The sequence below is a fragment of the Tupaia chinensis genome, unplaced genomic scaffold (assembly GCF_000334495.1).
Source record: "Tupaia chinensis unplaced genomic scaffold, TupChi_1.0 Scaffold148234_1, whole genome shotgun sequence".
Lineage (NCBI taxonomy): Eukaryota > Metazoa > Chordata > Mammalia > Scandentia > Tupaiidae > Tupaia > Tupaia belangeri.
The window spans coordinates 463,553-483,109 of record NW_006208084.1 but is presented as its reverse complement, the minus strand read 5'-3'; the positions used below and the strand labels follow the sequence as shown (position 1 = coordinate 483,109).

The 19,557-nt window shown below is 39.8% G+C and overlaps 1 protein-coding gene and 1 pseudogene across 23 annotated transcripts in view; one reads left to right on the top strand and one right to left on the bottom strand.

Annotated features, from left to right (window-relative positions):
• Positions 1–19,557, bottom strand: part of RBFOX2 (RNA binding fox-1 homolog 2) — a 255,042-nt gene that overhangs the window by 75,597 nt on the left and 159,888 nt on the right. Inside the window, exon 2 of one of the 23 annotated variants that reach the window (XM_027769027.1) lies at positions 14,306–14,411. The exons of the other annotated variants lie outside the window; for them this stretch is intronic. The gene's annotated coding sequence lies outside the window, so the exon portion shown is untranslated. The remainder of the gene's footprint in view (positions 1–14,305; positions 14,412–19,557) is intronic. 23 annotated transcript variants of the gene reach the window in all.
• On the top strand, positions 1,319–2,819 carry LOC106734084 (60S ribosomal protein L27 pseudogene; annotated as a pseudogene).

The window sequence follows — 19,557 nt, the reverse complement described above, 5'->3', positions numbered from 1 at the left end:
TACAAAAGAGAAGCTTACAGCTTATGTTCCAGATGTTTCAAAGCCCTCACTACCCTCCCTTCTCCACAAATGACCTCCTGATCTCCCAGATTTTATTCCTTCAAAAGAAAAGTCACTGAAGCCCAGAAGGTGGCACAGTGATAAAGCAATGTTCTGTGAGGCTAGACCCACTTGGGAGAGTCCCCAGTTCACATCCCAGGGGCTCCCTGTGTGCGCTGGGCACGTTTTCACAGGATTCAGACTGGCTGAGGCAGTGTGTGCTGGGAGGTTGGTCATGGCATGAGGACCCTCTGAAGAATTAAAACAAAACTAACAAACTGACACAAAGAAAGGAAAGAAAAGCCATTATTTTATCAAAGACACAGAAGTCTGTAAAGTCTTAGACCACTGTCTTTCAGGAAATAGTTGGCAGAGATGGCCAAAGGCTTCAAAATGTCAGCACTTAGATAAGCTTTTTTCACAAGTTTTAGATATCAAAGTATTACTGATAAGAGACCTTAGTAATTAATCTGGATTTATGTTACTTGGTTTCCTCCTGGAGATGAGCTTTACGTCTTTTGAAAAAAAAGAAGTAGTTATTCCTCTTTACCTCTTAGTTCAAGAGGTTCTCTATTCACTGAGAGCTACACACAGGAGCCTGAATTTCAGCAGCATTTTCTAAACATCACCCCAGGTTTCCAACATTACTTTGTTGGTTATTAAATTCACAGTAACTCAAATGAAACTAATCCAAAGCTACAGAAAGATTTCAAACTTTTTTTTTTAAAAAAGAGGTTCACTTTCATTACTATTGATATAATCAGTTACTCTGCATAAATGAAGAAATATAATCATGAAGTGAAGACTCGAGAGTCAAAAGATGACCATGTATCTGAAATTTCACAAAGCCAATCAAAATCTCAGGAGGTATTTTGCATAAATTGACAATTTATTAAATATGCAGAGGAATGCAATGTACTTAGAACAGCCAAAACAATTTTGAAAAAAACAAAAAATGGAAAGACTAAACACTAGTTGATTTCAAAATTTGTTATAAAACTGTGATAATCAAAACAGTATAACACTAGTTTAAGGATTCACAGATTAATAGGAAAAAAGTCCAGAAATAGGCACATGCATGTACTGTCGATACTAGGTAATAAGTCCATTTAACAAGAAATGTCTTATTTTCTTTTTCTTTTTTTTTACAGAGAGATTTTGCTTTAGGGTGTGTGTGCTCGCCAGAGAGACAGAATGAGAAATCACCCCACAGTGAAGATGGCCATATTGTAACCCCTTCTGCTCCATTCTCCTCTCAGGAATTTGGGCACACATGAATACAGGCCTGGTGTGAGTTGAAGCTGCTGTGACTGAGACTCGAAAGGCAATCGACTATGTGGGAGTCCAGTGACATAACCATTATGCCATCTGTTGGTCCCAAAGAATGTCTTTTTAACAAAGGTATGACTGAATAACCAAACCCGAACTCCCACCCTAAAAATGTACAAGTTAACTTGAAAGAAATAGATCTAAATGTAAGAGCTAAATCTATAAAACTTCTAGTAACACAGAAAAATCTTCACAACTTTGGGATAAACAAAGAATTCCTAGGATACATAAAAGAACCACTTAAAGTTTGGTAAACTAGACTTAATCAGAGACTGGGAAACAATATTCATGATACGTATATCTAATAAAGGACATCCATAACCTATAAATCACTATTATAAATCATAATAAAAAGTACAAAAAGTTTATTTAATAGACTAAAGATCTTAACAGTTTCTGTAATAAGATGGGCAACTGGCACAAAATACATTAATAAGTAGCTCAACAACATTAGTTTTTAGGAATGTGAAATTAAAATAAAAATGAAGCACCATTTTATAACTGCTAGAATGGCTAAAATAAACTGAAAACAAACAAACAAACAACACAATGTCTAGGGACCAGCAGTTGGCGTAATGGCTATGTTGCTGGACTCCCACGTAGTTGACTATGGTTTAAGTCCCGGACCCAGTGGCTTAAACTCAGGCTGGGCGTATGTGCGTGCATGCCCAAGATCCCAAGGAGAAGGGATTGTGGCATGGCCATCCTCCCGGGGGGTGATTTCTCACTTTCTGTCTGTCTCTGCCTTTCTGGTGAGCGCACGTGCCTTACAGCAAAAATCTCTCGGTCTTTTCTTTCTGTAGGCCCTGGTGGTTGCTGTCAAAACGGGCAAATTCATGGAACCCGGGAAAGTGGTGCTGGTGCTGGCCGGATGCTACTCCAGACGCAAAGCCGCCATTGTGAAGAACACTGATGATGGCACTACAGATCGTCCCTACAGCCACGCTCTTGTGGCTGGAATTGACCGCTATCTCCACAAAGTGATAGCTGCCATAGGGAAGAAGAAAATCACCAAGAGGTCAAAGATCAGGCCTTTTGTGAAGGTTATAACTACAATCACCTCATGCCCACAAGGTACTCTGTGGATATTCCATTGGACAAAACTGTAGTCAACAAGGATGTCTTCAGAGACGCTGCTCTTAAACGCAAGGCCCAGTGGGAGGCAAAGGTCAAGTTCAAAGGGAAGTACAAGACAGGCAAGAACAAGTGGTTCTCTCAGAAGCTGCTGTTTTAGATGTTTTATGTTTCAGTCATTAAAAAGATTGGGGGGGAACCTCTCTCAAAAAAACCAAACAAAAACCAATGTCTATAAGAATGAGGAATAACTTTCATATACTGTTATGTAGAGGTAAACGGTATATCCATTTTGCAGAACTATTTTGAAGCTCTACTTTTTAAAATAAAGTTAAGGGACCAGCAAATGGAATAATGGTTTCATTGCTGGACTTTCACAGAGTCAACCGTGGTTCAAGTCCTGGACTCAGTGACTTAAAACTCGCACCAAGTGTGCAGAAGGGACTGTGGCATGGCCATTCCCTCTGGAGTGGAGATTGGTTTCTTGCTTTCTGTCTCTCTGTCTCTGTCTTTCCAGTAAGTGTATGAGCCCTATAGCAAAAATCTTTCTTTAAAAAAAAATAAAGTTAAAAACATTTACTGTACTTACCCTAAAAAAAATTAAAATCCACATGTATAATACACTTGGTATAAGAACATTTATGAGCAACTGTACATCCACAGGAGAACCGGTAAACAAGTGATTATCTATTAAAAAAATGGATTACTATTCAGAATTTTTAAAAAATGAGGAATGAAACTTGCAAAAATATGGATGAATCTTAACAATGTTTTGAATGAAAGAAGTGACTAAAAAACTAAAAAACCTCATTTTGAATAATTTCCCTTGAATGAGTATAAAAACAGGAAAAATGAATTTGTGGAACACAAAGTATTTACCTCTGTTTAGGGATGAGGATGGGAAAGTGGTGATTAAAATTTGTTACACCAAAACATTCTGGGGTGATGGAAATATATATCCTGTCATGGGTGGTGGTTACATCAAGTTGTTAAGACTCACTAAACATTTCATATGTAATTGTGTGTTAATTATACCAAAAGAAAAAGAAAAAAGAAAAATAAGATGAAAAAAGCCATGAGTAAACATCTTATTAAACTGTGAAATACTAATTTCACTGTTATTAAAAATCAAGAGAACTGTACTCATCACTATTACACATACGATGAAACAATAAAAATGAAACCAAACAAAAATCATAAAGAGACCAGTTTTTTTTTTTTTTTCTTTTTTTAAAATTATGCCAGTGGGTGCAGATGCTTGCTGGAGAGAGAGCGAGGAGGAGAGATAAAAAAATAGAGAGAGAAAGCAACCCCCATGGAGAATGATCACACCACAATCCCTTCTCTATTTCTCCCTCCTTTTGGGGTTTTGGGAACACACACCTACACACACACCTGGAGTGTTTTTCAAATCACCAGGTCCACTACGTGAACTGTGCTTAGTCATGTAGAATCCAGTCACCTTAAGCACCACACCAGACCAGTTATTCTTACTATTCTTTGAAATATGATTATATACTTAGGGAATTAAACAAATTAATTATAATTGAGAAAGCCTAATACAAAATTTAAGATTTATACATAATTATTTTCAAGCTAGCAATAACTAGCTATTCAAAATAGGGACAAAATTTATAAAACATACAATATAAAACAAGACCTACCTGAATAAACAGAAAGTTATGAGGAATATATAATGAAAAACTGCTTATCTTCCCAAATAAAATGTATACCTACTGTCATTTCCAATCAGAAGCAAATACTGTCTGGGGAAAGAAAGAGTAGTAAATACTTTTCTCATCTATATAGGAAAAACTACCTGGGCCAGCAAGTGGCATGGAGGTTAAGGTGGTTAGATCCCACACAGCCAATTCTGAGGTTTGAGTCTACACCTAGTGGCTTGAAAATCTTGGGAGTGTGTGTGTGTATGTGCATGTGTGCCCAAAATTCCTAGAGGAGACTGGAGGAAAAGGGACTTCGGTGTGGCCAACTTCCCTAGGGGATGATTTCTCACTTTCCATCTCTCTCCCTTTCTCTTGCTCTCTCTGCCTCTGTCTCTCTCTGGCAAGCAAATATGCCTTGTAGCAAACTAAAATAAAAAGTCAAAACTACCTAGAAAATATGGAAAAACTAAGAAGTGGGGCATGCTCTATGAGATATTAAAACATACAATGAAACTAACTTTTGTAATTAAACAATAAGAACATGCAAAGTGATTAGTGGAACGCTGAGAATCCCAAAATATATTTACGTATGTATGGAAACTTAATAGAAGATGAAGGTGGCAATCCAATTTGGAGGGAAAAGAATGGTTTATTGAACCCAATATAAAATTAAAACTGAAAATGTAGGCAAGTTTGGGAGTACAACTGGGGTATATGGAACTCTTAAGTAAGCAAGGGAACCTAAAAACAAACAAACAAACAAAAAAGACAGATTTGGCTATATCAGGAAGAAAAGAAGAGAGGGAGGGGAAAAGAAAAGAGAGAGGGAAAAGAAATGGACATTAAAGTAAAAAGAAAAATCAACTACAAGAAAATATTAGCAGTAGGTAAGACAGACACTGGGTTATTTTCACTAGTATAAGAGTGGATATAAATACTGACTAAACACACACACACACACACACACACACACACACAGAGTACAAAAAGAGGCAAAGGATATAACTGAAAAATTCATGAAAGATGAACCAAATAGTTAACATAATAAAAATCCTTAACCTCACTAATAGTCATGGAAATGCAGATTAGGATAAAACCAAGTTCTATTTTTCAGTCATTAAATCAGTAAAATAATTTCAACCGTTTTATGGAAGTATAAATGCCATATAATAAGTTGTACCTATTAATGTACAATCACAAGTTTTGACATATATATCAAAATATTATAAACACACAACACACACACATATTCTCATGAAATCACCACCACAATCAGCACAGTGAACACAGCTGGCCAAAACCCTCCAGTTTCTGCATACCCCTAATGATAAGCAGGTATTACCGTTTTCATAATAAAATCTACAAAATATATTGTTTCCAATATTAAAAACAATGACGAGAAAAAATATAATCAAGAGGGTTAACCAATATGCTGAAGCACAGAATTACTGTGATACTCTTAAGGAAACGGTAGTGAGATACCCAGAGATAAAATTCATAATTGTCTTCTACTTAAAAAGTTATAAAGCCTCAAGGACAAACCATGGTGAAACAGCAATGGTGCACAGACCCTAACAGAAGATGGTTCAGTTCCTGGATTAACCTGTACATGCCAGGCACCAGCGCATGAGGCCCTGATCCTGGCTGGCTAGGGGAGGATGGTAGCATTAGACTGTGGAGAGTCTCTACACCCTCCATAAAAGAAACAGAGTTGTAAAATTAAATTTAAAAAGTAATACAGTCTAAGAGCCAGCAGATGGTATAGCAGTTACATTGCTGGACTCCCACATGGCCAACTGCAGTTCGAGTCCTGGACAAGTGGCTTGAAACTCAACCCAGGTACGTGTGCGAACATGCCCAAGATCCCAGGAGGAGAACGAGGTTGCAGGTGTGACCATCCTGCCTAAGGGGTGATTTCTCACTTCCCCTCTCACTGTCTCTCTCTCTCTCCCCCTCTCTCTAGTGAGTGCATGCACCTTAAGGCAAAAAACCTCTTTAAAAAAAAAAAAGGCTACGCAGCCTCAAAATGCAGCTGTCTCCAGCATCCAACTTCTACTTGGACTTAAGACTCCTTTATACAGCATTTCTTTGTTTAGTTCTTATAAATTATGCCACGATTATGCTTATAAATTATGCCAGTTGCAGCCGTGGTGGTACAGGAGGTAGGGGCACTGCTACGTGACACTGGAGCCATGGGAAGGCCCTGGGTTTGCACCCTGAGGTCTCTCTGCAGCGCCCACAATACTGGCTGGCTGCAAGTCACCATCCTGTTGAGGGTTTTTGTCTGTGTCATCCATCTCTCTCTAAAGAAAATACCTAAGAAGACGTTATGAAAACGCTAATTTTTAAAAATTATTTTATTTATTCATCATTTATTTTAATTTGACCAGAGAGAGACATACACAGAGACAGAGACAGAAAGTGAGAAAGCAAACTACCAGGTCCAGGACTCAAACTGTGGTCAGGCACGTGGAAGTAAGTGTCCAGTGCCTTAACCACCACATCACCTGCTGGTTCCAAAAACCTTAAATTTTTTACCTATAAGAATCTTTCCATTACTTCTAGGTCAGGTCAATATATATGATTTCTTAGTACACTAGGAAGGAAACAGAATAATTCTCTCCCTTTTCCTTCAAACTTTTCAGCACCCTACCAGTGTGTATCTACCCAGTCACACGAGGCATGCTTTAGAAGCCCTCACAGGATGTACTGGCCCAAGACAGATTTGAAGGAGAAAAGAACCTAAATTTAGGTGGACTGGTTAATGAAACTGAAGAGTTATCAAAGGTCTCTGGAGAACAACAGGCATAACTAGTCTTACAGGGGTCCCCAGAAGGGTCACTAAACACAGACTCGGTTTTCAAGCTGGACTAACACGGCCCACGGGCTTCTCTGGTGCTCTGACGTCGCTGTGCTCAGCCTCCTTTCTCCACCTGCCCTGCTGGGACTGAGGCTCAGGCACACGACACCAGGTATGAGTCCTCCCTCAGGGGCAGTCGACAAGATGGCTCAGTCTGCTGAATAAACACGCCAATTAGCAGTGGGTGAGGAGAAAGGGAAAAACATTTTTGTAATCCACTTGTAGCCTAGGCACTGTGTGTTTCACAGAAACCTAAGCCTGCCAGAGCCTGTTTTCCTAGAAGGGAAACGTAAACCTCTTGTTAGCAGGTCAAGAAGCCTTCTCGGTGGCTTGGCTTGCTACTTATAGAGATGTTTTTAAAACTCCTGTTTAAAATGTAATAACAATTATGCTTATTTACTAAAAGAATGAAATTGGAATAGGAGTGATTTCCTATTTTATCTCACATACTCTGCAATGCCTGATTATTTCTCCAAAATTGTGTTATTATTAAAACTATTAAAAATGTTAAATGGGAGGACCAGCAGATGGTGCAATGGTTATGTTGCTGGACTCCCACTTAGTAGACTGTAGCTTGAGTCCTGGATCCAGTGGCTTAAAACTCACACCAGGTGCGTGTGTATGTGCCCCAAATCAAAAGGAGAACGGAATGTAGTGTGGCCTCTGTCTCTGCCTTACAGTGAAAATCTCCCTCAAAAAAATGTTAAGTGGTTTTAGATTTCTTATAGATTTCTGGTTCCACATTACAAAATTCTAAGTTCAGAAGAGAAGTATCAATATAATATGAGATAGTCTGTCTCACAAACTATAATAGATCATAATTATTTCTAGGCATGAATTTGTCTCTGTGTATTAAAGTGTGTGTTTAATACCATAGACTAATGAACAGCTTAACTATATCATTGTAGTCCACAAAGCTAGACACAGTAGCTCTTTCTTTAACTTTAGCAGCATATATAACTCTCCCGTTTCATTAGCAGTAATCCCTTCCTCTCCTGTATTCTTCTTACAGCATTTAGCCTGCAACACTAAGTACAAAGACACTAAAATTAAAAGCCTCGTACTTTATATATCTAAAACATGAATTTTATCTCCTCTATTAAATTAAGAGCTTCATTATAATGGGTGGAGACTGTTCTACACTATGGAATCTCACATGATATTAAGTATTGGGTGCTAAATAAATACTTATTAAATAAGGGAAGGTTAAGATAAGAAGTCACATGAACCCACACTATAGCAAATTGCTTTGTATGGCTAGAATAGAGAGCATAATATGGGAAAATACATAATAAAACCTCTGCTGATACTTTGGGTTGATATCCAGTTGGAAAGGAGTACAGGGGAACAGAAAAGACAAAGTATCATTAGGAGAGAAGAGGCTCAACAGGTCTGTGCTTGGGCCTTAGGCCCACGATTTCCTTTCCTCTTACAAAGACAACATTTAACAACATTTACTGACCCACTGTGCGTGAAAATCAGGTGTAACTATTAATTTCTGAGTCAAAAAATTATGTCTGTCTCCTTTAAATCATGTAATAGCAGAGGTGATACAGATCACGGGGCTTTCTGGTGAAATATGTTAAAGGTTTTCATCCTAAATTTGAATATACTATCACACCAATTAGGTCTCATCAAACAGAAAGTCTCAAGGACCAAGTCTCAACCCTTCTCTGTCTATTCCCTCACCCACCACACTTTCAGAGCTTAAACCATCACCCATCTCTAGGTAGCCTCCAAATATTGTTAGATTCAACTGGGTTCTTTTAGGTCCCTTTCCCCAAGCTTTCATGGAAATAGGTTAAAAAAGAAGAGAATGAACCTGAAAGACCTAAGTTTAAATCCCAACTGTACCTCTTACCAGATAATGATGAATTACTTAACCTTTCTAGCCTGTTTCTTCATCTGCAAAAATGGCTTATTTCTTAAGCATATTCTCTGTTAGTACTGAATTATTCTGAATATTATTTGAATCAATTATGTATTAACATTTAAACATCTACTATACAACATGCTAGTCTTTAACATGGGGAAAGGCATAAAGGGCAAAAATAAGATTTTTGCTTTTGTAGGACAAATTTAGATGTAAAGGGCTTGCAAATTGATTGATATAACTTGTGTTAAAAATATGCATAAAGCTTATAAGAGAACATAGACAGAATGGCCCAAACATAGTCTTTATTTTTCTAGGATAATTAAAGTCTATGTAATCTTGGAGAAAGAAGAGTATTTTTTTTAATGTATCTTCCTATTTATTTTTTAAAGTTTTGTTCAAGGGTGCACGTGCTCATGTGAGAAAGAATGAAAGAGAGAAAGAGAAAGTGAGACACCACCACCACTCCACTCTCTACCCCCACAGGGCATGGCCACGCCACAATCCATTCTCTTCCATTTCTCCCTCCTTTTGGGATTTTGGGCATGCATGCACACATGCCCAGTGTGTTTCCCAAGCTGCCAGCTGTGGGACTCAAACCGTGCACTTATGTATGTAATCTGCTGTTGTGCTGTTTCGGATCAACAGGCTGCACTTCCTGAAAGTTTCCCAATTCCATAATACATTTATGAAGTCTCTATGCGGTATTCAATTTTCATATCCAGGTTGAATTCCAAGAACTCATTTCTCACTCGGTTGTTTAGAACTTGTTGGAGGGCTGCACACAGAATGAAGGAAAGACGGTGACTTTCTATCAGAGCCAGAGCGTGAAAGAAAAGGCTGAAAGAACTAAAACACAGGTGTTTTGGATTATGGCGATTTGCCATCCGGACGGGCCTGTGCCCCGTTATTATGGAATGTAACCAAGAAATACAAGTAGATGGTTTTAGTCGTGAGGACCGTTATTAACCCTCCCCACAAGACTATACTGTTATTTTTCTATGTAAGTGAATTGTTTGAAATGCTTTGAAAATGAAGTCTTATATTAAAAGGCTTATGCATGTAAAAAAAAGAAAAAGAACTTGTTGGAGGGCTGGGAGCCCATGGAAGTTCACAAAAACAGATATAATTACTAAATAAAGACTACAGCAATTAAAAAACTATCACCATTGAAATACTAAATTTAAGGGGAAGTGTAATTCCAAGTCTATTCTTGTTTCAGTCTCAACAATATAACTGACCCTATCCAGAAAGGTACCACTTCCACAATACCCAGAACCCACATCCACAAATTCATCTTTTACCTTGTTCCGTGAAAGCAGATGCCCATACTTTATTGTGCCTAACAATCACTTGAAGAACATGTTTAAAAACGCAAATGTCAAGATTTCTCCCCATAGATTAAGATTTGGTGGGTCCAAGTGGGACCCTGGCACTTGTCCGTATCTGCCGTTTGGGTACCACACTGAGAAATGCTGCTTTGGGGGGCTGGCTGGCAGAATGGGAAAGGACAATAATGTGGCAGTAAAGCATCCAGAGATGTCCTGACGCATCTACACCTCTAGCAGACTGGCAGAGGGTAGGGGCTCACAGGTTATGAGAGGAAGGTAATAGTGGCTATAAATGTATTTTTTCTGATAGTTACGGATTACCTTCTTAAGTACAACCTCAAGATAAGAGAACGCTAATCGTTTTTTTTTTTTTCCAAAAATACAAGTCTACTGGGACCAGAAGTTAGTGTTAATGGCTATGGCGCTGGACTCCCATGTAGTCAACCACGGTTTGAGTCCTGGACCTGGTGGCTTAAAACTCAGACCGGGCACGTGTGCGTGAGGAGAGGAGGATAGAGAGGAGAATGTAGGGGAAAGGACTGCTGCGTGGCCATCCCCCTTGGGGGGTGATTTCTCGCTTTCTGTCTCTGTCTGGCGAGCGCACGCGCCCTATGGCAAAAACCTCTCAAAAAAAAAAAAAAAATACAAGTCTACTGAAATGAAGGCCTAACAGTGGATCCTTTCTGTTTCTATTTAAAATTTGTTATAGAGTAGGGCAGGTACAGGCATGGCCAACAAGAATACTGCAAACTTGCCTCCAAATCCCTAGTCTTCAACACACATGCGCACACATGCACATGCACTCACAGACTTCTTCTGAATCACTCTGAGGAAAGCTCAACCTCTCCCCTGAGGCTGAGTTCTGCTATCTCACAGCAATGAATATTTAAACAGGAAAATAAATATTTCAGAACAAAGTCATTCAAACCAATAGTCTACTAGGTTAAAAGTGGCAAAACCTGTAACAGTCTTAATGTCTCCAGCCTCTTAAAAGCTCTTCTTCCATTTCTCTTTAAAGCGTATTTAGAACACTACACACTTGTGAATCGTCTTCTACCATTGGCAAGAGACCACAGGGCTGCTACTCTGGTTCAGCTGCCTGCTTCCTTGGAAACAAGGCCCACGCACACTATCAATGGTCAGATGTCTATTTTCATCAATGTAATTAGTGATTTACACAATCCACAGATAATTATTCTTTTTCTCAGCCGAACTTTTCATTACAACTTAATTTACTCTTTATTTGATCTTCATGGACAATTAATTTAGTTTTCATCTTCCATATGTTAAACCGGAATATCCCTACAAACAGTCATGACAGAGCCAGCCAGTGGTGAGATGGTCAAGGCTGTTGGTATCTCATATGGTCGACCGCATGGTTTGAGTCTGGATCTGGTGCTTGAAAACATGCTGGGTGCGTGTGTGTGCCCAAAATCCCCAAAGGAGGAATGAAGAGAAGGGGTTATGGGGTAGCTATCTCCCTGGAGAGTGCTTCTTCACGTCCCTTCTCTGCCTCAAGCCAGTCCATGTACTCTCTAGCGAATTTAAAACAATATATAAGTCACAACTCACACTCAGAATAAAACACTGGCAAAGTTTTATAGTGCCTTTTAAAAGTTTTTAATCATCAGAAGGTGCATGCGCTCACCAGAGACAGGGAGAGAGGGAGAGGAGAAAAGTATCCTCCGAATGGGGCACGGTCACGTGCAATCCCTGCTCTTCCATTCCACCACCCTGTCAGGGTTTTGTGCATGAACACACAATCTCAGTGTTTTTCAAGCTCCCAGGGCCAGGATTCAAATCACAGTTGGCCACTGGGGATCCAGTTCCCTTAACCACTAGGCTATGGGGCTGGCCTTACAATGTCTTTTGAATCACAAAATATTTAATTATCTTTTATAGATTTTACATTGAATATTTTATTATAATCCACTTCTTTAAAATGAGAAATTGCTATGTACATACAGTAACAAAGTTTCCCTGTCCCCTTCCCAGAACAAAACTGCATTTTATCTACGACCAAGGTTACATGATAGCTTTTTTTTAAGTTCTTTATTTAAAAATAATTATTTATTTAGTTTTTACTTATTATAATTATTTTCATTTGCTATAGGACACATGCGCTTACCAGAGGGACAGAAAGAGAGAGAGAGAGAGAGAAAGAGAGAGAGAGGGGGGGGGGGGGGGGGTCCGGGACTTAAACCATGATTGGCCTGTGGGAGGTCCAGCACCTCAATCACCACGCCACCGCTGGCCCTGATAACTTACTTTCTAATTCTTTCACAAGCACCTATGCCAGCTAGGGACTGAATTATATAGACATCATCACAGCTTCCCCACCAGATGAAGGAATCATAGGCACATAACTGTTCATCTTTAGAAAATGCTTGCCGAATTGAATTAACCAGGTAGTTGAATATCTGCTTCAGAAGTGTAAGTCTGCGCAAAAGTTAAGAATCCCTCTCTTGGTGACTTTATCAACACTGAAAGCAGCTTACTATAACATAATCATTCATAAATACCACAGAAAATGAGTTATTACAGTTCTACTAAAATAATATATAATAACTGAAAGGCTACATGTGAGAGTCTATGTTATATATATTTCAGAAAGTGAAAAGAAAAATATCTCAACAACTCTCACCCAAGCTGTCCAAAAGAATCCTACTTTTAATAGTTCTGCTTTCTTCTACTGGGTTGTCGGAAAAGTCATGCTGTATTTTTCTGTTTTTGTATGCAAAAAAGCATCATGACTTTTCCGACGACCCAACACATTAGCCTCAACCTAATCAATTTTCCAAGTAGCTGCCAGAATCATCTTTCTAAAATAAAACCCAAGTCTGATATTTTTAATTAATCTTCTTTTTTTTTAGAGGTTTTTGCCTTGGGGTGTGTGCACTTGCTGGAGAGGGAGAAAGAGACACAGAGACAAAGACAGACAGAGACAATGAGAGGGAAAGTGAGAAGTCACCTGGATGGCCATGCAGCAATCCCTTCTCCTCCATTCTCTTCCCAGACCTCAGGCATGCACACACACATGCCTGGTGTGTTTCAAGCCACCAGGTCCAGGACTCAAACCATGGTCGGCTGTGTGGAAGTCCAGTGATATAACTGCTATGCCATCTGCTGGCCCTCTTCTTAAAACCCTAGACTCCCAACACCTGCTGTCACAAGTCTGAACGCTTTTGAATGGAAGAATGTCCCTTGTATCCACTATTCAGCTTCAGATTTTGCCATCAAGTATTTATTGAGCCCACGTCATATGTTAGACACTGTTCTAGCTGGGGAACAACAGTGACTAAGACCTTGCTCTTAGGAAGTTTACACTCTAAGAGGAAGAGACAAACAATAAACAGGAAGCAAAACAACAAACAGATGCTGTACTCTGGAGATAAATAAAGTTAGAAGGAGGGCAGTGGAGTGTCAGGCCTGGAGGGACAGAAGATTTGTGGTTTTTTACAGAGTAGTCAAGGGAAAGTAATGTTTGATCAAACCCTTATAGAAATTAAAGTGACAAGCAATGTATACATCTGGACAGAAGAGCACCCCTGGTGTAGAAAACAAGCAAAGGCCCAGAAGCAAAAACTGCAATCAGACTGGAACATGTATGGACAGAGTGGCAGAAGATGAAGTGAGAAAGGTGCAGGAGAAAGAGTAACACTCAGAAAACTCGGAAAGCTCACAGCCTTCGCAGGGATGTTAGCTTTTACACTGCAGGGAGTTCTCAGCAGAGGAGTGGTGTAGTCAGACTTGGGTTTTACATGAATCACACAGCAGAGGCAAAAAACAGGTAGGCTCTTTACAAGGCTATCATAATAATCCACCTGAGAGATGACAATGCTTGGGCTCTGGGTACTTTGATGGTGATCAAATCCTGAAAAATATCTTGTGCTGCCTCACCTCCAGTGTCTTTGCACCTAATATTCTTTCTGCCTAAAAAGACCCTTTTCTTTCTACCCCTCTGGCTAATTCATATGCAAGCTTTTAATATGTAATGCAAGCACTCACTCCTTCTAGAAGTTTCTGATTGGCCCAAATAAAAGAAGAAAAATTATTCCCGCCTCTTACCCACCCAGTCTAATACCTAACTCTGTTGTAGCACTTACATTCAATCACAATTATTTGTTTATATTACCTGTTGTTTTTATAGAACATGAACTCATTGAGGGCAGGTAAATGTTCAGGTCTAGTTCATTTTTGTATCCCCAGTGATGGCCTTAAAAGCTCTCAGTAAGTACTTGCTAAAGGAATAAAAGAAGTATGTTATAGTCTAATAGCATACATAAATAGACTTTTTTTTTAACTTCTTAAAATTGGTAACCAAAATAATATGTGAATACAGGAAGAGACCAAAATGTAACATGGGGAGACAAAGGTGACACGAGGAAGGGAAGTTAGGATCAGGTAGGAGGATATGGCACACTTTGAATAGACATATAAGCCTATGAACTCTATCAGAGGCAAAGGAACATCGATCAATGGACACGTGCTAAAGACAATTCGAAAGCAGAACCAGCAGAACCTGCCAATGTGCACAAGGGAGGAAGAGAGAATCACTAGATTTTTAATCCTGGGGACTACATGAGCAAGGAAAAGAGAAAAGATCAATTCTAGCAGTCCAATAAGATATTCTGAAAGAATTAGATTTCATCTTTTAATATCTGAAGTTGTTTTTTCCAAATGCATTCTAAAAAAAAACTTTGGTAGTTCATCATTCTGAGGTGTTTGGGGTAGTCCTCCTTTTTTACTTTTATTTTTACTTTATCAAATTAATACATGCACATCCTAACTTACGAGACAGGTACAGAAGAGCTTCTAAGGAAAAGCAGCAGAAGAGCAGCAGTCTTCTACCCTTCCCTCCACCCATTCTCTGGAGAGTAACCCTCTCTGAGTAGCTTCTTAGAAGGCAGATTCCAAGGCCAGAGGCTGCCACTGGGAGTTACTGACCCCTGGACACACTGGGCTCTGCTGTTGTGTGCAGGTTTGCTCCCAGGGTGTTTGCTCCCACCTCTCCTATGAGGCCACTTCCAGAGGGCAGCAGTGAGTTAACAGTATGACAGTGACCAGAAGGGCAGGGACAGGAGGAGGGAGGAAACCAGCAGCTAAGCACCTCACCACAGGCCCCGTGGATGGGCTGGCCAGAGGCCAGAGAAGTGCTGGAAGCGCATCCAGTGAGACCAAGCAATCAGCAACACCGTACAAAGCTTGGGCCTCACCTCACTCTCTTTTCCCTCCTAACTTTCTGAAACTGCACTCTCTCCCAGGCTCATTTTCTAGAGAAGACAGGCCAAGGAAATCATCCGTGCCTTGTCTCTTGTATGCTTCTTGACGTCACATCTCTACACTTGGAGAGATAGCTCCAACTCTCTTTTCCTATCCTTCTACTGCATATTTTCTTTGGACAACTGCATCCTTAATCTCTTTCTTTCACATTCTATAATTGTTTCCTTCTTATACCCAATACCGGATTTAACGACCATTATCCTCTGGAATCTGAGTATATTAGAAAACCTAACTGCCAGAGGGTGTGTGTGCTCATGAGAGAGATGGAAAGATACAGAGAGAGCGGGAGAAAACACTCCCTAATAGGCTGTAGTTCGACTGCAATCCTGTCTCCAATTCTCCATCCTGTCGGGATCTGGCTACGTACACACATATATCCAGTGTGTTCTTCAAGCTGCCAGGGCGCGATTCAAACCGTGGTCCATGCTAGGCCGTATCTCTGAAGTGCTCCTCTATTGCCTCAATACCTTTTCCTCCCTCAGTCAGGTTTTGTTTTTGTGTCTCCTGCTCTTTCATGCTGAAAGTTCCTCTCTGACTTCTGATGATTCTCCTGTACTGGTACCCAGGTAGAACAACTTGGTTAGCTGGTACAGGGTTTCCTCTGCTGATCTGTATTTTGATTGGTCTGGAATTAACATTTCAACTGGGAACTTAGCATGGGGAAGGAAGGATATGTTACTGGCAGGCTTCATTCTAGTCTAAGAAGCTGCCAGGAAAAAAGTGGAATGCCCTCCTTCCACCCACAATGATCAGACTAAAGGGAGGGGTTGCCAATATCTCAAACAGAAAGAATGCAATTTCCCCGAACATTTTGGTCAACTTCTTTGTAAACAAACTGCCATGGTGCTTGTTTTGTTTCTCCTTTATGAATGCCGGAGACAGGAGGCAGCACAGCGGATGTGGACTGCTTCCACTGGGGAAGGCTGGGGAGGCTGCGGTCATGTCAGGTTGCTGAGTTATCTCGGATGCAATCACCAAGTTCCTCTGTTTTCTGTCCTTTCTGCTGGGCACATTGGTTTCCACGCCACTAACAGCTCTGTGTGTTTATACCCGCCAGACTAGTTTATCCTCCATTTCACCCCTCACTTGGTTCCCATTTGTTTTAGCTCTTTCAGAAATGTTTAACTCTCTTGTTTATTAGCAGTAATGCTTTTCACTCTTTTCTATTTACTACTCCTGATTAATTTATTTCCATACTTCTATGTTGTTATTTCAGGAGAGGCTTATAAAATGGGAGGCAAAGGAAAGCATCTGTTGATCATCTTGACCCAGAAGTCATGATTATTTTCTGTAAAATAAGACTAGAGTCATAAGCTAATTCTAGAATCCAGGTTCCTTTATAAACTTGGGAAAAATTCAAGAATTATGAAATCCAACATTTCTTTAAAATAACCCTCTAAAAACACCAAGATTTATTAAAAGCTAATTACAGGGACTAGCAGTTGGTGTAATGGCTGTGTCACTGGACTCCCATGTAGTCAACCTTTAAGAAAGGTAGCATGCAGAAACCTGAGATATGAAGATCTAAAACCAGCCAAGAGCATCGAAAAGAAGCTGTCTATACTTCAATGGTTGCTTAGTAATGAAAACATTCCCAGATTTTCTATGAAAGTCAGTGATTAAAAAAAAAAAAAAAAAAAAGCCAGCAGGTGGTGTGGTGGTGAAGGTGGTGTGGTGGTGAAGGTGGTGTGGTGGTTAAGGTGCTGGATCCCACATTGCTGAATGTACGGTTGGAGTCCTGGACTCTGCAGCTTGAGAAACAGTGGGCACATGTGTGTGTGTGTGCGCCCAAAATCCTAGAAGAATAAAGGAGAAGGGACTGTGGTATGGCCACCCCCCTGGAGGTGACTACTTTCTTTCTCTGTAGCTCTCTGTCTCTCTCTCTCTCTCTCTAAGTGAGCATAAGCGTCCTATGGCAAAAATCTAAAAATAAATAAAAACCTTTCAAACATTCTATCTCTAGATATACATAAATAGAGCTATAGACAGAGGGCTCTAGATGTCATCTTCTTCACCTAGAACTTCATTATCAACTTCATTAAATCAACTAGACTACCCAGCTTCATTCAAAAGTAACTTTCCAGCAAGGAATACTAGCCTAAGATACTTGAGTTTAATTTCTTACTCCCTTCAGGAACAGGGAGTTTAAGGACCTGCTAGTTTAGCCTCTATAGACTAAGTATCTTTTCCTAAAGGTATACACTTCCTAAAGGATGTTCTGACAGCACAAGAAACATCAGACAGGCTATGGAAAAATGAATTTTAGCTCCATGTCTGTTATCACCTTGCTGTAAGATCTGGACAACTCACTTCCTCTATGGATCTGTATCCTGATTTGTAAAACAAAGCTCATTTTAGCTCTAAAACTCTACCATTCCGTGATAAAGGAGCCTTGCCTAAGGAAGAGAATGTAATAAAAAAGAAGTAACATTAGGTATTTTACCACTTGAAACTGAGTATTTTCTTCTGTAACAAAAGGAATCAACAAAAGGTCATTAGGCAGTTTATGTTTCCCTGTCCAAAAGAGCTAAGAGGTTTTATTTTTGTTTGTTTGTTTATTAATTCATAATGTAAACTACACGGTTGGCCCAGAACTTTATTTCTTTTTAAGGTTTTTGTCATGGGGCATGGGCGCTTCAGAGAGAGTGACTGATTGACTGACTGAGATAGAGAGATTCCAAGAGAGAGAGAAATGGACAGACACAGACAGTGAGAGGTAAAGTGTGAAATCACCCCCCCCCACCACCACCCAGGGGGATGCGGGGAGGGGATGACTATACTGCAGTCCCTTCTCCATTCTCCTCCTGAGATTCTGGGCACATATACGTATTCAACATGATTTTCAAGCTGCCAGGTCCAGGACTCAAACAGTGGTCAGCTATGTGGGAGTCCAGTGCCTTAACCACTATGCCAACTGCTAGCCCTGCTAAGAGCTATTCTAGAGCTAATACTTTGGGTTTCTCTCTTATTCTGCACAACCGTTCCCCCAAAAGAAATACTAAGCCATCTATGGAAACCTCTGTGCTGACACAAAATTTCAGCAAACTAGTATCAATTAATCAAACTGACCAATTCTGTACTAATACCAGAAGAAATTAAGGCTCCAAGAAAACTATCAGATATCTCTCAAAGTTTTGACCAAAGATGAATTGTAGAGATCTGGTGGAGGGAAGACAGAGTCTATATAAAGAAAAAGCTAAATAAATGTTAACGCTCATATTCTTTATATTATACTCAATACAATACCTAACATAAAAGTAGAGAAGGAAAGATAGACAGGTATTAAATTCAGGCTCTGCCATGTACTATTTGTGTGACCTTGAGTAAGTTACTTAACCTCTCAATGTCTTTAAGTTCTCTGTCTACAAAATGCAAAGGAAGGGGGTTGGCAGGTGGTGTGGTGGTTAAGAGTGCTGGTTTATCATTGTTCAAGTCCTGGACTTGGTGACTTGCTTTTTCACTCTCTCTCACTCTGCTCCTCCAAGGTCAAATAAAATAAAACAAATAAATAAATAAAATTTTTAAAAATGTTTTTAAAAAAAATGCAAAAGAAGATCATCACCTAATAGGGTGATGTAAGAATTAACTGGGACTGGCAAGTGGTGTAGTGGTTAAGGGTGCTGGACTCCCACATGGCCAACCATGGTTCGAGTCCTGGACCTCGTGGCTTGCCTTCTCACTTTCCTGCTCTTGCTCTCCTGCTCTGTCCCTCTCTGGTCAAATTTAAATAAATAAAGTTAAATAAAATAATTCTTAAAACAAACAAACAAACAAAATAAATAAAACCAGGTCCAGCAGTGCTGGATTCCTACATGGCCGACTGTGCTTTGAGTCCTGGCGGCTTGCTTTCTTCTCACTTTCCCTTTCTCTGCGTGTGTGTCTCTGGTCAAATTGAAAAACAGTAATAACAAGTGGAATTAAATAAAAATAAGTAATTCTTTAAAAAACAATTAACTGAGATCATGCATACACAATTCTTTGCTTCTGGGTGGGAGGGAAGGAAGGAGAAGAGAAAAGAAAAAGGCATTGAGATAACCATGGCTGTCACTGTGATGAAGGGAGAAGAGGAGGGTGCAGAGTCTAAAACGTAAGTGCTAGCAGCCA